General features: G+C 38.6%; 1 protein-coding gene across 3 annotated transcripts in view; it reads left to right on the forward strand.

The window, feature by feature from the left end:
• Positions 1-20,487, forward strand: part of slc20a2 (solute carrier family 20 member 2) — a 126,361-nt gene that overhangs the window by 29,756 nt on the left and 76,118 nt on the right. Inside the window, exon 1 of one of the 3 annotated variants that reach the window (XM_057832792.1) lies at positions 15,306-15,438. The exons of the other annotated variants lie outside the window; for them this stretch is intronic. The gene's annotated coding sequence lies outside the window, so the exon portion shown is untranslated. Of the gene's footprint in view, positions 1-15,305; positions 15,439-20,487 lie in introns of those variants that run through there. 3 annotated transcript variants of the gene reach the window in all.

Here is a 20,487-nt window from a genome sequence, read left to right on the forward strand (position 1 = left end):
CTCCCAGAAAATGAATGCAATTACAAATGCTTTTGTAGTAATACCTTCATTGATTTTGATTTTGCTTGCAATGAAAAAACACAAAAGAGAACTCGCCCTGCAAGCAGGACTCAACGGGCGCTCCTGTGTTGATTTCTCCAATTTCTTTTCGGTGATTTTTTTGGGGGTCATTAGGTTTTTTCCCTTCGAGGAGGAGTCGGTCTCGTAAAAAAGGCCATTTCCTGTTCCCAGCAGGGGGCGCCAGGCCTAATGGGTGATATTTCAATGAAGTCGAGTTCAGGCTGGGATACATCACGTACATGCCAAATATGAAAAAGATTGAACGTTGTATGGGGGAGTTATTAGTCATTTTCTGAATTTGGTGTAGGTAAAAAAAAATTCCGACTTTGGCACCCCATCGACTTTGGCACGATGAAAAATACATCGTATCTTTTTTCTCCTACAGATGAAATAGCAGAGTGTGAAGCAACAGCCTTAATGGGTCAAAGCAGTTCTTCATTGCTGTCATCAGAGGAACCAATTTATCCCTAATATAGTTAATTGAAAAGTACATAGTATTTTTTTCTCCCACAGAAGAACTAGTTTTAGCCCTAAAATATGTCATTGAAAAGTACATAGTATTTTTTTTCTCCCACAGAAGAAGTAGCGGAGTGTGAACCCTAAACCCTAACACAAAAAAAAAAAACGTCCCGCACAGGTCAGCCCGTGAATGAAAACTCACCATTTTGATATGTGCAAATTTTAGTGAGTTCTCGAGCATGTTCAGAACTTCAAATTGGCCATTTTCATTTGCCCCGAAGAAGCCCTAACCCTAAACCCTAACCCTAATCCCCAAATAAGCCCGAATTTGGTACTCCGCCCAGGCCCGTGAATGAAAACTCACCATTTTGATAACTTAACATCTCATATGTCTCTTGAAGAGTCTCACCAATTTTGTGGAGGATCCAACTAACTGCCTCGGCGCAATAGTCTCAAACGTGCACCCTGGTTTTCGACAAAAATGGCATGTTTTTCAATATTCAATCCAAAATACCCGATTTCCTGTTGGGCTTGGAATATGGGTGCAAGAGACTTTTTGAAGCATTTTGGCTCAAGGTATCGACTCCCCAAATTTCATCGCTCTACGTTGAAAAAACCTAAATGGACAGGCCTTTTTTTTAAATTCCAGGGGGCGCCACTGAGCCTTTTTTGACATTTTTTCACAACGTTGCCAAATAATCGAAATTTTCGCGAATCCGTATGTTTGTGACAATTTTGGTGAGTTTTTGAGCATGTTAAGAGCTCCAAATGGGCCATTTTCATTTGCCATGAAGAAAGAATAATAATAATCCTTTGCAGAACAATAGGGCCTTCGCACCATGTTGGAGCTCGGGCCCTAATGAAAAAAAAAAAAAAAACTAAATCATTATCAATTTACACAAAACTTCACAAATGGGCCGGACAAAAGTATTGGCACCCTTTGTAAAATCATATAATGCTTCTCTAATTTGTGTAATTAACAGCACCTGTTACTTACCTGTGGAACATAACAGGTGGTGACAATAACTAAATCACACTTGCAGCCAGTTAAAACGTATTAAAGTTGACTCAACCTGTCCTGTGTCCTTGTGTGTACCACATTGAGCATGGAGAAAGGAAAGAAGACCAAAGAACTGTCTGATGACTTGAGAAGCAAAATTGTGAGGAATGTTCCTGTGTCTACCGTGCGCAGTGTCATCAATAAGTGTAAAGCCCACGGCACTGTGGCTAAGCTCCCTAGATGTGGACGGAAAAGAAAAATTGAGGAGAGATTTCAACGAAAGATTGTGCGGATGGTGGATAAAGAACCTCGACTAACATCCAAACAAGTTCAAGCTATCCCGCAGTCCGAGGGTACAACAGTGTCAAGCTGTACTATCCGTCGGCGTCTGAATGAAGAGGGACTCTATGGTAAGATACCCAGGAAGACCCCATTTCTGACCCAGAGACATCAAAAAGCCAGGCTGGAGTTTGCCAAAACTTACCTGAGAAAGATTTTTCTTTGGTCAGATGAGACAAAAGTAGCGCTTTTTGGGAAAAAGCATCAACATAGAGTTTACAGGGGGGAAAAACGAGGCCTTCAAAGAAAAGAACACGATCCCCACAGTCAAACATGGCGGAGGTTCCCTGATGTTTCGGGGTTGCTTAGTTGCCTCTGGCACTGGACTGCTTGACCGTGTGCATGGCATTATGAAGTCCGAAGACTTTCAACAAATTTTGCAGCATAATGTAGGGCCCAGTGTGAGAAAGCTGGGTCGCACTCAAAGGTCATGGGGTCTTCCAGCAGGACAGTGACCCAAAACACACACTCTCAAAAAGCACTAGAAAATTGTTTGAGCGAAAGCACTGGAGACTTCTAAAGTGGCTAGACCCGAATCCCATAGAACACCTGTGGAGAGATCTGAAAAACTGAGGGTGCCAATTAGAGCGGTCCCGACTAGTCGACGTCATCGATGACGTAAATCCGTCGACGAGCACAACATCCCGTCGACGGTTAATGAAGGGTTAAAAAAAATATATGCGTGGAAAGTTAGAATGTCGGATGCTCTGTTTTCAAGCGGGGAAAGCGGCACAAAGCCAAAAAAAGCGCACCAGAGTGTCCAAAACATTGACTTATTTCAAAGAAACAAAGGAGAGTACACTCTTCTGTCCTGTCTCTTCAATGCCAAGCTTGGCTGCACGTCGGCCGTGAATAAACACCTCAAGCGCCTTCACCCAGTTTGTAATTTTGTTTGTTTTTGTTTTTTCATTTTTTGTACACCAGAGGGTGCTGTCGCCTTACTAAATAATAATGTTTCATTGACAATGGGCCTATTAGTGCTATTAGTATTGTTCTTAATGCTAATTGAAAGGTTTATTTCATGTTATGGTTTATTTTATGGTATAGAAAATTATATAAGGTTAAAAGGTCATATATATATACAGTATATACAGCGATTGCACTCAAGGGAGAGATTGTCAATGATAAGGTAATAAATTAAGGTAAAGGCAATTCATATAGGCAATTCATTGATATATAAATAAGGTTTAAAAGGAAAAAGGTGAAAAGTTTTTGTTAATTTCTAATTATGTTGCTTTATTTGTGTGCACCTTAGCTCTTACGGTGTGTTTACATCAAGGATGGAATAAACGTTGTAAACCATCAGTTTAAGAGACCATCTTTTCAATCGGGATGCTACACTCGTTAATTCTATCAGCATTTGAACTCATTGTTTATTTGTGATTTATTATTGTTATTTACGTGTTTATTTGTACTTTAATAAATAATTTGAGTGTTCCAATATGTTTTGTGTGAATTGATAAGCGCCAACAAAAATGTCTTTGCCAAATTAGTAAAAAAATAAAATAAAATAATAATAATAATTATTAGATTAGTCGACTAATTGTAAAAATAGTCGGCTGACTAATCGGGAGAAAATTAGTCGTTTGGGACAGCCCTAGTGCCAATACTTTTGTCCGGCCCATTTTTGGAGTTTTGTGTAAAATGATAATGATTTATTCCCCCCCCCCCCACAATGCTCTTTTGTGTTTTTTTTATTGCTAGCAAAATCAATGAAGATATTACTACCAAAGCATTTGTAGTCGCAGTCATTTTCTGGGAAAAATTGAGCATTATCTGACAGAATTGCAGGGGTGCCAATACTTTTGGCTAGCAGTGTAAACGGCCCCTGAGTGGGCTGGAATACTCCCGCAATTTGTGAAAAAGGGCCAGTTGACAATTGACATTTTGATAATCACCCAGCTTTCAAGTGAAAATTTTCCATGTCTGCTGACTGGTACCATGCTGAGAACACTATTGCAATCATATGCCAGTTGTGAATCATGTGATTAAGCTGTTAACAAGCTTAGTCTATTATTGGCCAATTCTTTATTTGGAAAGAAGTATTCATACTGATATGATTAACAATCAAGTACATGGCCTTGTTCTTTCGCTGCCCAATTAATACTGTTAACTTAGAAAATTTCCAGTTTTTTAGATGAAGGGAACCGATTTGGGACACACACTAGAAATTAAAGGTCGTCCGATATCTCAGTTGGCCGATATATGGACTTTTTTAAAAGATATTTTTAATATATAGCTGATATAATAGCATTACTGTTAGATTAGATTAGATTAGATTGTCTGAAAATGAGTTTTTAACCGATACCTTGATGTAGTCGTGGACTTCACGTGTTATTGATAATGGTGTTGTGTTGCCCCACTGGATGATTAAATAATGATAAATGTAACAACTTCAATGTTTTCCAAATTAAATAAACATTTTGTGAAAAATGAGAACTTCAACTGAAATGAGAGGTAAAGTGTCAAAATAATGTCTCCTACTGTAAACAAAATAATTTGAAATAAACCAAAATGTCTGAAATTAAATAAAAGCAATAATTTACGCTAGTTTACAGTAGTTACCGCAAAAAGCCACGAGGGGGTGACAAAGCATTACAAATAGAGGCAATTGTAGTTATAATTAATAATTATATTACCCAAGATGCATTTTGCCCAGCTTTTACACAGATTTTTAATTATGATTACATGTTTTATCACTTTTCTTAGTGACTATTTCTTTCTGGTAATGCAGTAGTTACATGTGATGAGTTTATAATTTGTTGGTTTTCATCTTTTTTTTTTTTTTTTTTTTTTTTTTTTGCGCACCATGAGTAGTTAGCGTCTTCAAGACAAGAGACATCTAGAGGTCACTTTAAGCGTAGCTGCTGTGAGAGGCTGTGACCAGTCCATGCACAAAGGCAGCAGGTTGGTACATTAAATGATAACCTAGCACACATGTACGCGCAAATCCGATACTGGTATTATTTTTAATTCTTTTATTAGGCGACAGTATCGGGCGGCTGATATGTGGACTTTTTTCAAGATATTTTCAATATTTAGCCGATATAATAGGATAACTGTTATTAGAGTTGTCCGGTTATGCGTTTTTAACCGATACCCCAATGTTGTCCAGCTCCAAAATGGGATACCGATATATGCGGTCGTGGACTTAAAATGTTATTGCTAATGGTATTGTGATGCCCCACCGGATGATTTAATAATGATAAATGTAACAACTTCAAGGTTTTCCAAATCAAATAAACATTCTGTGAAGAATAAGAACTTCAACTGAAATGAGAGAAAAAAGTGCCAAAATAATGTCCCGTATAAACAAAATAAATTAAAATGAACCAAAATGTCTGTAATTAAATAGATGCAATAATTTACACTAGTTTACACTAGTTACCGTAAAGAGCCACTAGGGGGTGACAAAGTGTTACAAAAAGGCAGGCAGTTATAGGACATGCCAATGCAAAGACAATTCCCAAGATGCATTTTGCCCGGCTTTTACACAGATTTTTAATTATAATTACATGATTTATAACTTTTTTTAGTGACTATTTCTTTCTGGTAACACAGTAGCTATATGTGATGAGTTTATAATTCATTATTTTTCATTTTATTTGTGCACCATGAGTGATTAGCATCTTCTAGAATAGGGACATCTAGAGGTCACTTTAAGCCTAGCTGCTGTGCTAAGCTACGACCAGCCCATGCACAGAGGCTGCTGCTTGGCACGCACAAATTCGATACCGATATTATTTTAAATTCTTTTATTAGCCGACATTATCGGGCGGCCGATATATTGGGCCAATATGTGGACTTTTTTTTTCAAGATATTTTCAACATTTAGCCGATATAAAAGGATCACCGTTGTTAGAGATGTCCGATGAATAGTTTTTAACCGATACCTCGATGTTGTCCAACTCCAAAATGGGATACCGATTATATGTGGTCATGGACTTAACATGTTATTGCAAATGGTAATGTAATGCCCCACTAGATTTAATAATGATAAATGTAACAACTTCAAGGTTTTCCAAATCAAATAAACTTTATGTAAAAAATATTGTCACCTAAAAAAAATTAATTGAAGTGAGCCAAAACGTCTGTAATTAAATAAAAGTAATAGTAGTAATTTGCACTAGTTTACACAAGTTACTCCAATGAGACTCTGTGGGGCGACAAAGCATTACAATTACAGGAAGGCAATTATAGGACATGGCAATGCAACGACAATTCCCAAGATGCCTTTTGTTAGTTTTTTACTCAGATTTTTTATTATAATTACTTGGGATGTCCCCGATCCGATCATGCGATCGGAAGTCGGGTGATCAGGCCATTTTTCAGAGGATTGGAATCGGGTGAAAAGGATCGGGGTTTTCTTTCTTTTTTTTTTTTTTTAAATATGTATATATATTTTTTTAATTTAAAGGCATAAAAGTAACAAAATAATCCAGAAATTCAATTGCATTGCCAAAAGAAAAAGAAATATATATGTTTTATACTCCGCAACACTCTGGAAAAAGCAGAAGAGTAGTACAGTACTGTAACATGTTTGGAACTTTTGTTCCAATAAAAACCCCCAAAATATGTTTAATTTTTCTGTATTTGATCGGGACTTGGCATCGGCAGGTTCTCAAAATCGGATGAGTCTGAGTCAGAGTCGAGTGCAAAAATATACGATCAGGACAACCCTAATAATTATGTGTTTTATTATTTTTCTTAGTGACTATTTCTTTCTGGTAATGCAGTAGTTATATGTGATGAGTTTATAATTCATTATTTTTCATTTTATATGTGCACATTGAGTGAGTAGCGTCTTCTAGATTAGGGACATCTAAAGGTCACGTTAAGCGGAGCTGCTGTGCTAATATGTGACCAGTCCATGCACAAAGGCTGTCGTCTTGTACAATAAATTATAACCAAGCAGACATACTTGTGCAAATCCGATACCGATATTATTTTATTTATTGCTTTTATAAGCCGATATTATCAGGTGGCTCATATTATTGGACAACTCTAGTGATGATCTTTCAACCGATTTATAGGCCGGCCGATATATTGGGCCAATTTTTGGACTTTTATCAAGATCGGCCAACAGCAATCAATATAATAGAATAACTGTCATGTTCACATTGTGATTTTGCACCACCTAGTGGCCAGTGTTACAAAATAAAGAAGTAGAAGAAAAACTACTATTTACATTTATATGATGAATGTTTCAATTGCTTTACATGATCATTGTATTTTATTGTAAAAACATATATTGGCATCAAATATCGGCTTACCGAATCGACTTTAATCACCGGAAATCGGCGGAATTGTTTGAAATTGGTTGAAAATCCAATATCGGTCGACTTCTACTGGAAATACGCTGACGCCCTAAATATTTGATTGTGCAAGAAAGCCAGCATGCAAGCGCAAACCGGTTTTCTCCAAATGTGACGAGGCTATTCTCGGGCAAAGTGAGTTTGAGGAGCGGGATTGAATGTCGTGCAAGTTCTCCAGGATTCCCTCCGCGCTGAACAGCTGATGACATCTCCATAATGCTTCGCACGTTATTATTACGTTGCCACAGCTCTATTGAGTGACCGCAAAAGGCTTCTGCTTCAGGCCTGTCAACATTATGCTTACACATTAGCACTAAATGAAATTAAATACTGTTATTTTCCTGTCAATATGCGGATGGCAACATGTGAAGATTCGGTTTCTCAGTGTTTGCTTTGGGTCTTCTCAGCATTCCTTTGAGGATTCTTGTGGGACTGAGCGGCACTCATGGTATCATTATGAAGGGCTGCAATTGTTGGACGCGGTTTTTCATTCAAAATTTTTGGGGTGGGGGGAGGTCATCTCTAATTTAACTGTCCTTCAAGACCAGGGTTGTTTTTTGCAGCCATTTTAATTCTCGTTGTAGTCTGTTGGACGAAAATACTCTTTAGTCCTAGTCATATTTTAGTCATTTCAAAATTGGTTAGTCTTCGTTGACAAATACGCAACCAGTTTTCGTCTAGTTTAGTAGGCCATGTTTACAATGTCTACATGTCCACTTTTTCTATAGTTTAACCTATCATCCACACTCACTCGCACATTTAAACAAGGGTTCTTAAAACCTGCGTCCAAAGTGAAGATGTGTGAATTCTTTGTTTGTGGCGCCATCATGTGGACACGAATAACCGAAGATTTAACTGTGATAACATCCCAGACTATGACAAACTTTGTCCCTATGTCTCACATCAGACTAATCTTCACATTTGGAGTGGGGCTGTCAAACGATTAAATTTTTTAATCGAGTTAATTACAGCTTAAAAATTAATTAATCATAATTAATCGCAATTCAAACCATCTATAAAATATGACATATTTTTCTGTAAGTTATTGTTGGAATGGAAAGATAAGACACAAGATGGATATATACATTAAACACACGATACATAAGTACTGTATTTGTTTATTATAACAATAAATCAACAAGATGGCATTAATATTATTAACATTCTCTTAAAGCGATCCATGGATAGAAAGACTTTAGTTCTTAAAAGATAAATGCTAGTACAAGTTATAGAAATTTTGTATCAAAACCCCTCTTAATGTTTTCGTTGTATTAAAATTTGTAAAATTTTCAATCAAAAAATAAACTAGTAGCTCGCCATTGTTGATTTCAATAATTACACCATGCTCACTCATGGTACTAGCCCATAAAATCAGTTGGACCCAAGCGCCAGCAGAGGGCGCCAAACACCAAAAAACAAGTAACAAGCGGACATTACACTGTATTGTCATTTTAATCTGTTTGAGCGGGGCATGTGCGTTAATTGCGTCAAATATTTTAACGTGATTAATTTAAAAAATTAATTAGCGCCCGTTAACGCGATAATTTTGACAGCCCTAATTTGGAGTAAATTACACATGCGAAGGATGGGGCTATTGTAGACAATTATTTTTTGTGCATTGTTATGAATCTAATTAAAAATGAATGAATGCGGTTGTCTGTCGAAGCTTTTCTACAAACGTGCTGGTGTGGACGTAATTATTTTTCCTGATGTACTAGGGCAGGATCCTCAGTTTAAAAAAAAAAAAACCTGCCAAGTCTAGACATGGCCTTAATCAACGAATACTCAAGCAGTTTTCGTCAGCAAACGCCTCTTCAATCTCTGCAGCAATGCTGACAGCACTCCTGTAACGAGTCACATGACATTTTGGTGGGAAAATGACAAGCAGTACTCAATTTGGACATTTAGGGATGTACATTTTTTCAAAGGGGTGTACTCACTTTTGTTGCCAGGGGTTTAGATATATGAATGGCTATATTTTGAGGGGAAAATGAATTAACTCTATTATATTGGCTGCACACAGACTACTTTTCATTGTGTCAAAGTGTCATTTTGTCAGTGTTGCCCCATGAAAAGATTACTTAAATATCTGTGGAAATGCGAGGGGTGTACTCACTTTTGTGATACACTGTATTAGGGATGTCCCGATCAAGGTTTTTGCACTTCCGATCCGATACTGATATTGTTTTGCTCTTCCGATCCGATAGCGATACTGGCCGATACCGACACCGGCCTATCTGAGCATGTGTTAAAGTTAAAAGTTATTCAGCCTCCTTACTTAGATGTCAGACTCATGTTGAAAAAGGTTTTAGTTCTCTTGATAACAACTAGCCAGCTGAATTAGGTGAGTTTGAATAACACACAACGGTTGGTAACAAGAAACTGACCTGTTTATTCAGTGACAAACACAAAACATTATAAATAACAAACAGAAATGGCATAGTCAGTCAGTAAAACGTGCAAATAATATTGTAAACTGTCTTAAAAAAAGCAAAACACACAAACAACCTCAGTGGAAAATCCCACAAACCCCCCCAAGCTATTAGATGCTTTTAATGTTTCGTGCATTAGTTACAAAAATTGTATAAAAAGCCTCTCAGGTTTAAATAAACGACTATTTCAGTATCAAGTTAACATTTTAAAACTAAATAAAATACTCAAGTCCCCATTCTGTATCAGCAGCTTTAAACTACATTCAATTCATTTAATTTTGCGAATCAACTGTTAAAGTTGTTAAAATTGCTGCCGTTATTCGACATGTGAAAGTTTTAAAACTGTTTTGAAGATAGATTCAAGTCATGATTTTGCCTATTTAGGAGTATTTTAGATAAAAAGTTAATTATTTAAGATAAAAAGTTAATTAGGTTCGCTTGGAAGGTTCACAACAGCCTACTCGGGAAGTCTCCTGCTTTAAGATGGTGGCTGTTTACTAAGGCAACTAGTTTTCAATACTTCAATGTTGCTAACGCCGTCGAGTCTGTCATTTTGCATCTAGTTCCTTATACATATGATATCTATTATCTACAGTAAAACGATGTTGACGTAGTTTGTAGCGGCTATCAGCAGCAGTCAGGTATTCTTGTGTTTTTTATCCAGCGTCATAAGTTGAGCTAAAGCCGTGAGTTGAGCATTGGCATTACCCGGGTCTATGACAAGCATGATGTTTACTCTCGGGGCGCAATGCGGTCCTTTTCTCATTGCGTACCGAAGACCGCGCTGTGTATTAGTTCCGCTTTCCTTGACGTATTTCAATAATCGGAATTTGGATGTTTGTGAATCGTTCTCGAATCTTCCATGGCCGAATCGCTCAAGGATGTAATGACGGCTGGGCATGTTGTACCGTGGTTCTAAGTGTCGGATGGTGCGTCTTTACTCACGAGAGATAATGGCTCGTCATCCAGAATGAATTCTTCGGCTCTTGTTATTCCCTGGGCTTTGGGACTGTCGAGTGTCAGTTTGTCACGCATAGCAAAAGTTTCAGCCAGTGTTAGTTGCGTAGGACCTTTCTTTTTGTCTTCGGTTTTCTTAACATACTTCTTATATTGTTTGTGGTGGTATTTCGCTAAATGCTTGATTAGGTTGGTTGTATTAAAACGTCTTACAGCTTCACCACCACGCTTGACTTTATTGTGGCATATGTTGCCCTCTGCCTCTTCGTCTTTGTCGTCCTTTAAGGTGAAATGATCCCACACAGCTGACATTTTTACCGATAAAGTCTCTCGGTAAATTGGGAGACGGTAATGTAAATGTAGTGTGTTGAAGGTGTGCTGTGAAATGCGGACCGGATTTTAGGGAAACCAAAGCAAAAACGGGAACGGATTATGTAAATCGGTGCGCTGGACAACCCGGACCGGACTTAAAAAAAAAAAAACTGGATCGGAAGTCTGGATCGGAATTTTTCCGTGTTGGCCGATCCGATACCGATGCGCATTTTTTTTGCCCATATCGGCGTCCGATCCGATCTAAATATCGGATCGGGACATCTCTACATTGTATATAATATTGACTCATATAATACGAGGACCCATTCACGAACAATGTGCGAACACATCCTCATTTGCTCCCTTCAACAAACCCTTCACGTGATAAATGTCCCCGTCTGAAGTTGTGAAATTCCCACCCTTATAATACCTACCTCAAGCTGAATTTAGCTAGCGCTAGCCGCACGTTTCTGAGCATTACTCTTAGTTTTTACCTTAAAATAACAGCGCGCCGCTAATCCGATGACTCACTGACTGCCGGACCTAATCCGGCCGGCCTCGTGCCGAAATGGCTGCGAGTAGCACTCGTGCGCCAAGGTTAAACGCATAGTTAATACGGGCCGCGCGCCGGTGTCCAAGCAGAAGGAAGCCATTGCTGCGGTGCGCGGGACCCCGTGTGCCCCCCCCCGTCTGGTCTATCGCTGTGTGCTCACAGAGGCGGGCCTAATCAAAGCGGCCCCTAATACCGTTAGCTGGGTCATGTGCTGGTAGCCAGGATTAGGAGCAGGAGGGCACAGGCCATGGAACCAGCTTAGCAGGGAACCTCTCTCACTTACTCTAGCTGTACGTCTCAGTCTATGTAAACACAGACATATCGCAAATACGTACTGTATGTCAATACCGTGCTTTGCATTACGTTAATGAAGGACATTTACTTATGCTAGTTTAAAATAGCAGAATGCTATGATGACTCGGTTTCATCAACAGTTTGAGCTCCCTAATGTTTTATTGACAGTTAAATATTGTCTAAAACATCATCATATTACACATTATGGTAATGAATTGGAATTTCTCACATTTTCTGCATAAAATCACCATCAAATGTGAGCTGATGTTTGTCAAAATCACACTGATGAAAATACAGTGTCTGTTTCAACTAAAACCAACCAAACATTTGTAGGTTTTCATATTTTGATGAGCATAGTATGCAAACGATGACAGAAGGAGGGAAAATAAGTAAATGAACCATCAAATTTAATATTTTGTGGCTGCTCCTTTGGCAGCAATAACTTCAACCAGACGCTTCCTGTAGCTGCAGATGAATCTGGCACATCGTTCAGGACTAATCTTAGCCCATTCTTCTCTACGTAGCTGCTGTAGTCCAGTCAGATTCCTGGGATGTCTGGCATGAATTGCTGTCTTTAGGTCATGACACAGCATCTCAATGGGGTTCAAGTCAGGACTTTGACTTGGCCATTCCAGAATGTATATTTTATTCTTCTGAAACCATTCTAAAGCTGATTTACGTATATGTCTTGGATCATTGTCTTGTTGCAGCATCCATCCACATTTTAGCTTCAACTGTCTGACAGATGGCCTCAAGTTTTCCTGCAAAACGTTTGAATTCATTCTTCCATTAATTAATTGCAAGTTGTCCAGGCACTGAGGGAGCAAAACAGCCCCAAATCAAGATGCTCCCTCCACCATGCTTTACAGTGGGGATGGGGTGTTGATGTTGGCGAGCTGTTCCATTTTTCCTCCACACGTGACGTTGTGCGTTACTCCCAAACAATTCAACTTTGATTTCATCAGTCCACAAAATATTTTGCCAAAACTTCGGTGGAGTGTCCAAGTGCCTTTTTACGAACAATAAACGAGCAACAATGTTTGTTTAGACAGCAGTGGCTTGGCCATAGTTTTACATATAGTTGCTGTGTGCACAGAGATATTGGACTGTGCCAGTGGTTTTTATAAGTCTGTAGTAGACACTCTAGGGACACTCTAGAGGTTCTTTTTTACCTCTCTGAGTATTCTGCGCTGAACTTTTGGCATCATCTTTGGTGGACGGCCACTCCTTGGGAGAGAAGCGACAGTGCCAAACTCTCTCCATTTGTAAACAACTTCTCTGACTGTCGATTTTTGAACATCCAGACATCCCAGCTTTATAAAAATCAACAATCTTCGATAGCAGGTCTTTAGACACCTCTTTTGACCGAGCCATGATGCACATCAGACAATGCTTCTCTTCACGACATTTCTTACCAGGTGTGTTTTTTATAGTGGGCAGGGCAGCTTTAAACCACTCAACAGTGATTGGGCACACACCTGATTTAAATTGTTTGGTAAAAATTGGATTCAGTTGCTCTTTAAGTCCTTTTGGGCAGAGGGTTCACTTACTTATTTGCCCCCCTTCTGTCATTGTTTGCATGCTATCCTCATTAAAATGTAAAAACCTGTAAATGTTTGAGTGGTTTTAGTTAAAGCAAACGCTGCATTTTCATCTGTGTGATTTTGGCAAAGATCAGATCACATTTGATGGTGATTTTATGCAGAAATGTGAGAACTTCCAAAAGGTTCAGATACTTTTTCATACCACTGTATCCTTCATCCATGTCAGACATCTGAGTTGCTTCTCAGTCATACAAGGCGACAGTCCAGCAGGACCCAACGCATCCACCAGAGGTCAGTGTATCCTCCAGCATTAAACAAAATACAATACTTTTGCACTTTTTGGATTGTGATTTTGGGGTACTTGTCACACCTGTTGTAAACACTGTCATGAACGTTTCCTACCAGCTACGAGAGTTAACTCCAGCGTGTTTAGTGTGTTTAACGGTGGTAAGACGTTTTTTTTTTCTCTCTGCCAAAAATAGAAAGAGAGTGTATGTGTATAATGTAAACTTGATACGAGTCATACACACGTGTTTTTTTTTTTAATGGAAAATAATTCAATTATTTTTGTTTTGATGGTAAAAATGTTGAGCTGTGGGTTTAACATCACCTAAAGGACTGCATTTATTTTATTTTTAATTTAGAATACTTAGCTATTTTTTTTAAATGTATTTTTTATTGTACCGTATTGGCCCGAATATAAGACGGCCCTGATTATAAGACGACCCCTTCTTTTTCAAGACTCAAGTTTGAAAAAAGACTTTTTGAACACCAAATTAATTTTTAAACAGAATATAATCACAGTACATCCGAAACAAATGATTCTAACAATATATTTGAGGGAAAAAGCATGTTATTTTGCCTCATTCAAATCTTAATATCTGAACATTTAAATATGTAAACTAAAGTGCAATCACATTCGTAAATAAATGGCTTCTGGTTTTTGAAATGTAAATAAACCAATCTATTGTGATAAAACAACAAAATTGCAAGAACTGCATTAACCATCAAAGTGAAGTCTAACTAACTGTCGTCTTAAAACAAATCTGATTAACGAAAAAGATTGCAATAAAATAATGCAAACTGGTTAAACTTGAGAGTCATGACAGAACATTGCTTCAATGATATCTGGCGCCATCTAGCGTCGTGAATGGGGAGAGTAGCTGAGAGCCGTCATGACAGAACATCGCTTCAATGATATCTGGCGCCATCTAGCGTCGTGAATGGGTATAATGTCTAGACCGCGAATATAAGACGACCCCCTCTTTTTCAGTGTTATTTCAATGCAAAAAACACAGTTTTATTTTCGGGCCAATACGGTACTTAAATTTTGTATACCAGTAAATACGGAAAAATCCTGTTCAATGGACGATTTAAAAAAAAAACCCAGATATGTCAAAGTAACACATTTTAGAGCTGTAATTGCAATACTGTGGAACCGTGATATTTTGGCTTAAGGTTATCATACCGTCAGAATATCATACCGGCACATGCCTAGTGACAGCTATGATGCATGATACTCAGTACTGTATAATGCATACCTAATAATGGTTCTTTATATTTCACTAATGTTATCTGTGAGTACTTTTGCCATGTTTACGTCATCGCCAACAGCGTTCTTTTTAAAGCAAGACTCTTGCTCACGCGTATCACGTTTCAGTTGCCTAGCTTATGTAACATGACAGCCATACGTTAACATTTGTTAAAGACATTTAGGACTCCCTTCTCATGAAGAACTTGCAGTTATGTGTGGAAGTAGGAACCGCTTGGAAGGGATTCACTCAGTTCCCCAAGCATCGTTACCAAATGCCACTTTTCAGTGTTGCGCCTCGTCTTTGATGCTAGCTTCGCCGATTTGATATTACTAGTCCGGACTCTGGAGAACCAGGTCGGTATGTTGTTGAATTTCCTGGCACTGCCGCGAGCCAGATTAACATTTCTCTTTTGCGCACACAACCTACTCACGAGGGGGTAGCAAGGAGGATGGGGTGGGGGGTGAAGCTTTCCAGTTGGTACTGCCGCTGATTCTTGGAAGTGCCACTAGACTGTTGCGACTGAGGAGGAAGAACTTGCAGGGTAAGATGACTCTGACATGCAGGAACAAGAAAGAAGGAGAGAGAACAAGATGAAATTTGGGCAAGGGACAGACAGCTTGAAAACGGCAGAATTATTGGTAGGTTCCAATTTTGCTCAATAAGTGAAGTAAGCCAGGTTTGGTTTACGAGGTGTCGAACAGTGTTTTTTATGAATGTGTCTGTGCTGATGGTTAGTTTGCTGGATATTTTGCAGTGAAACTAAATCTAAAGCGAGGGTGGTTTCCCAATTCAGACTCAAATCTGAACAAATGTGAAAAATATAGCAAAAGATCTGGAGTTAAAACTGAACGTCTTGCACGGCTTATGCATATCTCGCAAGCACTTGACACAAGGCCAGTGTTGTTTTTGGCAGCCATTTTAATTTTCGTCTTAGTGTTTTGGACAAAAATACTTATCAGGACGCTTTCACACTGGCACTGTTTGGTCCATTTAAAATGGAGTTCTTTTTCTCAGATAGTCCTTTTTGTTTTGTAAATGCGAACGCGTATCCGAATTCTAGTTCGGACCAAACGAACAAACTCTGGTCCGCTCATGTGTTCTGCATGCTGTTGCTAAACGTGTGAGAGTGACAGAAGCAGAGACTGACAGAGCCTCTTGGAGCGGCTGTTTGGTGAGTCTCGTGCTCCTGATAGTGGAGACAATTTGACAGTCTAAAACGTCACGAAAGTGAGAGCGATAGCACGCCTATGTGACTTGGTGTACCACGCGGTTCCCTTTCGTGGTTTTCGTGGTTTTCTATGCAAGTTAGCCAATCATTGTAAACATTAGCATTGTGGGCTTTTGCTATGAAAGTTAGACAATTGTTGTGAACATTAGGATTGTCTAGCATTTAAGCTAGCGGACATCTGCTATGCAAGTTAGCCAATCGTTGTAAACATTAGCATAATATAGCATTTAAGATTGCAGACTTTTGCTATGGAAGTTAGCCAATCATTGTAAACATTAACACTGTATAGCATTTAAGCTAGTGGACTTTTGCGATGAGAGTTAGCCAATTGTTGTAAACATTAGTATTATATAGAATTTAATCTAGCTGACTTTTGCAATGCAAGTTAGCCAATCGTAGCAAACATTAGCATTATATAGCATTTACGCTAGTGGACATTTGCTATGCAATTTAGCCAATCATTGTAAACATTAGCATAAGAGCATTTAAGCTAGCAGACTTTTGCTATGCAAGTTAGCCATTCATTCTAAACATTACCAATGTATAGCATTAAAGCTAGCGGACATTTGCTATCCAAGTTAGCCAATCATTGTAAACATTAGCATTATATAGCATTTAATTTAGCGGACATTTGCTTTGCAAGTTAGCCAATTGTTGTAAACATTAGCATTATATAGCATTTAAGCTAGCAGACTTTTGCTATGGAAGTTAGCCAATCATTGTAAACATTAGCATTGTTTAGCATTTAAGCTAGCAGACTTTTGCTATGGAAGTTAGCCAATCATTGTAAACATTAGCACTGTATAGCATTTAAGCTAGCTGACTTTTGCTATGAAATTTAGCCAATCATTGTAAACATTAGCATTGTTTAGCATTTAATCTAGCGGACTTTTGCTATGCAAGTTAGCCAATCGTTGTAAACATTAGCATAATATAGAATTTAAGCTAGCAGACTTTTGCTATGGAAGTTAGCCAATCATTGTAAACATTAGCGCTGTATACCATTTAAGCTAGCGGACTTTTGCGATGAGAGTTAACCAATTGTTGTAAACATTAGTATTATATCGGATTTAATCTAGTGGATTTTTGCAATGCAAGTTAGCCAATTGCAACAGTTGGCTAACTTGCATAGCAAAAGTCCGCTAGATTAAATGCTAAACAATGCTAATGTTTACCATATAGTTTTTGGTGCGCACCAGATTGCTTGTATTTATTTTATTTCAGTTAATGTCCCTTCAGGGGCTCCGGCGTTATCAAAATTAAGTTGAGAATTGTTGGCGTTTAAGAAGCAAGCTACTGCATTCTTGGATTTCTTTATTTCATATAAGGGACCGCTGTTTTGGGTCACTTTTTTGTTGCGCTAATGCCACCAAAACATATAAAACATGGTCTCGCCCTCGTCTGGAGCGATTAATGCTATGGGTGATGTCCCATAGGCTTTTTTAGAGTCAATAATTTAACTGATACCTTATCAGATATCATAACTTTATTTGTTCACTTGCCTGATAGTTAATGATGTTACAACACTACCCTCTTTCAAACAAAGGGTGGACAGCAACGTTAGCTAAAACGGTGGAAAGTGAGAAGTCACCTTGCCATTTCAGAGCGGGTGAGTGAAACCAAAGAGAGCTGACATTTAAACACTATTTTAACATAACTTACTCAGCGCTGTGGTGCCGAGTTGATTGTTTGCTGTTGTAACGTTCTTGTTTGTTGCTAAGGCTGCTGGCACTGGTTCATTGTTTGTCCTTTCATGTTTAAGAAACGACAAGCGGCTCAGAATTGAGGACCTGATTTGGTATGGTAGAGGTGAGATAACCCTTATCGTGAGCCTTATATCGCAAATCGTATAAAATATTAAGGTACCCAGAGGTTCCAAACCCTAGTAACTACAGTCCCTGACAAAAGTCTTGTCGCTTATCCATTTTGTAGAAACAATTGCTAATAACCTGACTTTTAATGATTCAATTGGTTTCAGAAATGGCTCATATGAAAGTGAAGACCCTCCCAAATGATGTTGAATGTCCAAAAATATATTTGTTTCACTGAAAAAACGATGTATCATTTAATGAAGACATAAAGGTCAAATTTTGTTTTGTCGCTTACAGAAAGTAGTGTGAAAATTGAACAAGAAATGTACTTCAAATACAAAAATATGTTACATAACATAAGCGAATGAAGTAGTGGTGCTGTGGGATCCAAATTTAATATTTTGTATGACTTCCATGGGCTTGAAGGACTGCATCCATGCTGTTCGGCAAGGATTCATACAATTTATTGATGAAGACATCAGGAACATCAAAGAAAGCAGTCTTGCATGCCTCCCAGAGTTCATCAACATTCTTGGGTTTCGTCTTCCATGCTTCCTCTTTCATCCTACCCCAGACATGCTCAATGATGTTCATGTCTGGTGACTGGGCTGGCCAGTCCTGGAGGATCTTGATCTTCTTTGCCTTGAGGTAGAGATTGAAGTATGCGATGGAGCACCATCCTGCTGCAGAATTTGTCCCTTTTTATGGTTAGGAATGTAAGAGGCAGCTAAGATTTATTGATATTTCAGACTATTTATGTTGCCTTCCACCCTGCAGATCTCTCGCACACCCCCATACTGGATGTGACCCCAGACCATGATTTTGCTATCACCAAACTTCACTGTTTTCTGAGTGAATGTCAGATCCATGCGAGCTCCAGTAGGGCTCCTGCAATATTTTCGGCGAGTGTGGTGTAAATCAATGGAAGATTCATCTGAAAAATCTACCTTTTGCCACTTTTCCAGCGTCTATCCTTTTAACAGGCTGTGGGCCTTGGCAAATGCCACACGGTTTTTTAATTGTCTTTTGTTTAATGCTGGTTTCTGGGCACTGATTCGACAACGGAGGGCATTTCTAGACAGAATTCGACAGACTGTTCTGGTTGACACAGGGAGTTCAGGTGACCAGGTCTCGTTAAGCTCTGCTGCAGTGGAAAAACTAAGCTAAAAGCTTAGAGTAGCTTCATTGAAGTGTCCTATTTGCCCATCTTATCATGTGAACCGCGAGCGTATGATCATGTACTATATTTTGATGTGCGAATAAACTGATTAACCTAACCTAACCTAACCTAACCTAACCTAACCTAACCTAACCTAACCTAACCTAACCTAACCTAACCTAACCTAACCTAACCTAACCTAACCTAACCTAACCTAACCTAAAAAGGGCTGGTTTGGGATTTTCCAGCCGACAACCGGTCCTCCCGAGCAGTGGTCTTCCGGGGTCTGCCTGACCTGGGCTTGTCAAAAACGTCTCCAGTCTGTTCATATCTTTTTTATATCCTCTGTACCTGACACTGAGACACATTGAAGGTGTCTGCCACATCTGCAGTGGATATGGTCTTCAGGCTCTTGATAATTAACAGTTTGGTCTCAGGAGGAATCTTAGGCATCTTGTCAGAGGTCAGGTTGCAGTTGATGTGGCAGTCTAGTGCACTGGGGTTCTTTTTATACACACCTGAGAGTTAATTGATCCATTATTGGTAACAGGTGAAGCTCTAATCTGGGATTGTTTGCATCATTTGACAAGGCGACAAGATTGATGTATCTGCAAAAATTGACTCACATCAGAACACTTTTCAACAGTTTTGTTTGGCACCGAAATGTTATTCCAAAACCTGTTGGGATTAAAATTATTAGGGTTGTTCCGATCATGTTTTTTTGCTCCCGATCCGATCATTTTAGTTTGAGTATCTGCCGATCCCGATATTTCCCGATCCGATTGCTTTTTTTGCTCCCAATTCAATTCCAATCATTCCCGATAATTTTTCCCGATCATATACATTTTGGCAATGGATTAAGAAAAAAATGAATAAAACTCGGACGAATATATACATTCAACATACAGTACATAAGTACTGTATTTGTTTATTATGACAATAAATCCTCAAGATGGCATTTACATTATTAACATTCTTTCTTTGAGAGGGATCCACGGATAGAAAGACTTGTGACTTTGTATATTGTGACTAAATATTGCCATCTAGTGTATTTGTTGAGCTTTCAGTAAATGATACTGTAGCCATGCCCAAATGCATGATGGGAAGTGAAACCATGACTGTGTGTAGTGCTACCAATTGATATATCTTCTCTGCGTTGGGAAATAAAATAACGTGTTAAGAAAAAGATCAATTGCTACCTTGCTTCCCCACATTGCTTCCCATGATATTTCTAATCGTAGGGAGAAGGATTGTAAGGCTTTAGCCTATTAAAAAAAGGCTCCAAAGACTGCCAAAATTCACTCTACTCATTTTACGCTGCCTTTTATCTCTCTAAATGGGTAAAACGGCGCCATTACAGATTAAGCGCGCCAATGCGTGAGTGGGTCGTGGAGCGCATGCATTAATTGCGTTAATTACATTAACGTGATACATTTTTTAAAAAATTAATTACCGCCGTTATCGGGATAAATTTGATAACCCTACCTTA

Source organism: Corythoichthys intestinalis, chromosome 3 (assembly GCF_030265065.1).
Source record: "Corythoichthys intestinalis isolate RoL2023-P3 chromosome 3, ASM3026506v1, whole genome shotgun sequence".
NCBI classification, from domain to species: domain Eukaryota; kingdom Metazoa; phylum Chordata; class Actinopteri; order Syngnathiformes; family Syngnathidae; genus Corythoichthys; species Corythoichthys intestinalis.